We start from the raw sequence: 4,571 nt of genomic DNA, 5'->3' as shown, positions 1-4,571 counted from the left end.
GAAAAAAAGACTTGCACTTACATGGTTGCTGGGTCAAAAACCCGGAACTCACTCCCTAACAGCAATGTGGGAGCACCTTCACCCCTCGGGCTGTACTTGTAAACTTTTTGTATACATAGAGCACCATGATCTGAAAACATCTATGTAGTGCCATGGCCACCTTTGTGTGCAGCTGCATCAAGCTGAGCACCGACTCCCGGTACGCAAACACCAAGTGTGACTACGTGCTGAGGTTCTCCCTGTACCCGGTGTTGCGAAGGATGGGTCTGGCTATGCTGCCACGAAACGCCCCCACCAGTTGCACCATACCTGTCCACCTGTCCTTCTCTACTTAACTGCTTTTGAATGTACTGTACAAATTTTTATATGAATAAAGTATATTTTGAAATTTTTTAAAAAAGCACCAAGACGTAGCTTGGTTGGCAGTGAGAAGGGCCCTACCCGTCAGATCCTTCATGCACAGCCGGGGTTTCAGAGACACGACACTCTGCCCCCGAGTTGGCTGTGGTGCGGACGAGACAGTCATCCATCTCCTTTGGGATTGCCCCTTTGCAAGGCAGGTCTGGATGGAGACGCAGTGGTTGCTGTCGATGTTCATCCCAAGCAGCTCGGTAACACAGGACTCTGTGCTCTACGGGCTGTTCCCAGGGACACACGCCGAGACAGACATCACCTGCTGCTGGAGGGCCATCAACTTGGTGAAAGACGCACTTTGGTCTTGCCGAAACCTGCTGGTCTTCCAGAGCAAGGAGATGTCCACGTCTGCGGGACTGGCGCGATCCAAGATCCAGGAGTACGTGCTGAGGGTCGCACTTATAATTGATGCAGTCGCCGCAAAGGCACGGTGGGGAAGAGCCACAGTTTAAAGCCCTTCTGTCACAGAATCAATAAAACTCCCCTCGGGCTGTACTTGTAAACCTTTGTATACATAGAGCACCATGATCTGAAAACACCTATGCAGTGCCATGTATAATGCAAGTTCTGTTTAGTAATGTATATTGCAAAGAAATGTAACTGTACCCTCACCCATTCCGTGTACCGTATAGTGCCACTAGTAAAGCAATATGATGACTCTATTACAATGTATCCTGGATTGTACTGAAATGTACCTCGAAATGTAAAGCAAGCAAATGTATTGAACGGAACTGCCGTCAGTATCCAAATGTATTGTATGGAATTGCTGACCACATCCAAATGTACTGAACTGTCTTCCAATGTATTGTGCAAATTTTTATATGAATAAAGTATATTTTAAAATTTAAAAATAAATAAATGCCGGCCTTGCCAGCAATGCCCATATAGAGTACTGTCCCTAAAGTCTTTATGTCCACGTTGATGTCTTCCAGTGCAGCACCAAGGGAGTGCTGCATTGTCGGAGATGCTGTCCTTCAGATGAAATGTTACCCCCGGTTCCATAACGTTACAGATCCTGTGTTACTATGTGATGGCGAGCAGGGAAGTCTCCCTGTGTCTTGGCCAACATTCCTCCCTTAATCAATGACACCATTAAAAGAGATGTACGGTAATTGCTGTTTGTGGGACCCTGCACACAAACTTGCCTGCTGTGTTTGCCGACAAGAAGGAAGGACGAGAAAGAACAATAAAAAAAACCCTGCATTTCTATAGCAACTTCTATGATCTCAGGATGTCCCAAAGTGCTTCAAAGCCAATGAACTTTTTTTGAAACGCAGACACGGTTGTCAATAGTAACTGCACTGCAAAGAAGTTTTGTTGTGTGCGAAGTGTTTGGAAATGTTCCTGAGAGATGTGCTATGTATTGAGGCTGGTCATGAAGATGTCCACCTCGGTATAACGTTACTAAACAAACATTACTTTCTCCAACCGCTGGCCTAGCACTGGTTGCATTGTCTTACCCGATAGAGAATCAACTTCCATAGTCAACAGTTGCATGTGGAAGAAGACCTTGTACCTCTTTGGGCTTACTGCAGAGTGATCTGATGTTTCTCCAGCTTTTCCTGTAGCTCAGCAATGTCGACCTACAAACATAAGAACATAAAAAATAGGAGCAGGAGTAGGCCCTACGGCCCCTCGAGCCTGCTCCGCCAATCAATAAGATCATGGCTGATCATTGACCTCAACTCCACTTTCCTGCCCGATCTCCATAATCCATTACCCCTAGACTCCAAAAATCTATCTTTCTCAGCCTTGAATATATTCAGAGACTCAGCATTCACAGTCCTCTGGGGTAGAGAATTCCAAAGATTCACAACCCTCTGAGTGAAGAAATTTCTCCTCATCTCTGTCTTAAATGGCCGACCCCTTATCCTGAGACTGTGCCCCCTAGTTCTAGTCTCTCCAGCCCGGGTAAACAACCTCTCAGCATCTACCTGTCAATTCCCTTCAGAATCTTGTATGTTTCAATGAGATCACCTCTCATTCTTCTAAACTCCAGAGAATATAGGCCCATTCTACGCAATTTAAAAAAAAAAATTCAAAATATACTTTATTCATATAAAAATATGCACGATACATTGGAAGGCAGTTCAGTACATTTGGATGCGTTCAGCAATTCCATACAATATATTTGGATGCTGACGGCAGTTCCGTTCAATACATTTGTTTGCTTTGCTTTTCAAGGTACAATTCAGTACTATCCAGGATGCATTATAATACATTCATCAAATTACGTTACATGTGTCACTATATGGTACACTGAATGAGTGAGGGTACAGTTACATTTCTTCGCAACATACATTACTAAACAGAACTTGCATTATACATGGCACTACATAGGTGTTTTCAGATCATGGTGCTCTATGTATACAAACAGTTTACAAGTGCAGCCCGAGGGGAGTTTTATACTGATTCGAACCCCTGGGTTTACCATGGCAGAAGGGCTTTAAACTGTGACTCTTCCCCACCGTGCCTTTGCGGCAACTGCACCAATTTTTAGTGCGTCCTTCAGCACATACTACTGGATCTTGGATTGCGCCAGTCTGCAACACTCAGACGTGGACAACTCCTTGCTCTGGAAGACCAGCAAGTTTTGGCAAGACCAAAGTGCATCTTTCACCAAGTTGATGGCCCTCCAGCAGCAGATGATGTCTGTCTCGGCATGTGTCTTTTTTTATTCGTTGCCAATCTTTCCAATTCTTTGTCAAATCACAAACACCAGAGGTCACCTTGCACACATCAAGGATCACTCTGCACCAATGCTCTTAGCCAAAAGGCCTAGAGCCACTGCACCGTTCCTGGAAGTACTGCAATACCAGGTTCGTGCCATGGAGGTGGATAGGTCAGGCCCCCTATTTCCAAAAAGCATAGGAGAATCACCTTCCTAATCCAGGGAGAACCATGTTGGGGTCATGGTTACTCCCCTGTCAGGTCAGTTACGCATGATCTTAGCCAAAAGGCCGAGAAGCGGTGTGTGTCTACGCAATCTCTCATCATAAGACAGCCCTCTCATCCCAGGAATTAATCCAGTGAACCTCCGTTGCATCGCCTCCAAGGCAAGTATATCCTTCCTTAGATAAGGAGACCAAAACTGTGCCCAGTACTCCAGGTGTGGTCTCACCAAAGCCCTGTACAATTGTAGCAAGATTTCCTTACTCTTATACTCCAACCCCCTTGCAATAAAGGACAACATGCCATGTGCCTTCCATATTGCTTGCTGTACCTGCACGCCAGCTTTCTACGAGAGCAGATTACTTAACAAAGAAATCCGTGCAATCATAGGCAATTCTGGAGGTGCTTGATAAGTAGAGGGGGCTTAAAACGAACATAGACATTGGTATTATAGTCCATATCCAAGGTAGCTGAAGGACATAATCCGTGGGCTACTGGATATCATGAAGGATTCACTGGGCATAGTTCAGGTGTGGTTTAAATAGCACAATATTTTTTTTTTAAATTTTATTTCAAAATATACTTTATTCATAAAAAGAAACTGTACAGTACATTCAATGGCGTTTCAGTACATTTAACTGCAGTCAGCAATCCCATACAATACATCTGGGTGCTGACGGCAGTTCCGTTCGTTACATTTCTTGTTTTTCAGTTCAAGTGCGATTCGGTACAATAAACGGGATACATTGTGGTACATTCACACAAATTACATTTCATGTGTTACAATACAGTGCCCGGAATGGGTGACGGTACATTTACATTTTTCTTTTCAAACATGCATTTCGTAACACACCTTGCATTGTACATGGCACGATATTGGTGTTTACAGGTTTGGTGCTCTATGTACACAAAGAGTAAATTACAAATACGGCCCGAGGGGGGGTTTGTGCTGATTCCTGCCCCCGGGTTTTCCATGGCAGAAGGGCTTTAAACTGTGGCCCTTCCCCACCGTGCCTTTGCGGCGACTGCACCAATTTTCAGTGCGTCCCTCAGCACGTATTCCTGGATCTTGGATTGCGCCAGTCTGCAACATGCGGACGTGGTCATCTCCTTGTTCTGGAAAACCAGCAAGTTTCAGCAAGACCAAAGAGCGTCTTTGACCGAGTTGATGGCCCTCCAGCAGCAGGTGATGTCTGTCTCGGTGTGTGTCCCTGGGAACAGCCCGTAGAGCACAGAGTCCTGTGTTACGGAGCTGCTTGGGATGA

At 45.2% G+C, this 4,571-nt stretch overlaps 1 non-coding gene across 1 annotated transcript; it reads right to left on the bottom strand.

Annotated features, from left to right (window-relative positions):
* Positions 1–3,196: 3,196 nt before the first annotated feature.
* On the bottom strand, positions 3,197–3,386 carry LOC139256370 (U2 spliceosomal RNA). The gene has a single exon (XR_011592167.1). It is a non-coding gene; the product is annotated as a U2 spliceosomal RNA (small nuclear RNA).
* Positions 3,387–4,571: the final 1,185 nt, after the last annotated feature.

The sequence above is a fragment of the Pristiophorus japonicus genome, unplaced genomic scaffold, assembly GCF_044704955.1.
Source record: "Pristiophorus japonicus isolate sPriJap1 unplaced genomic scaffold, sPriJap1.hap1 HAP1_SCAFFOLD_715, whole genome shotgun sequence".
In the NCBI taxonomy this organism is placed as follows: domain Eukaryota; kingdom Metazoa; phylum Chordata; class Chondrichthyes; family Pristiophoridae; genus Pristiophorus; species Pristiophorus japonicus.
The sequence above is the reverse complement of the archived record's forward strand: the minus strand, read 5'-3'. Positions and strand labels throughout refer to the sequence as shown.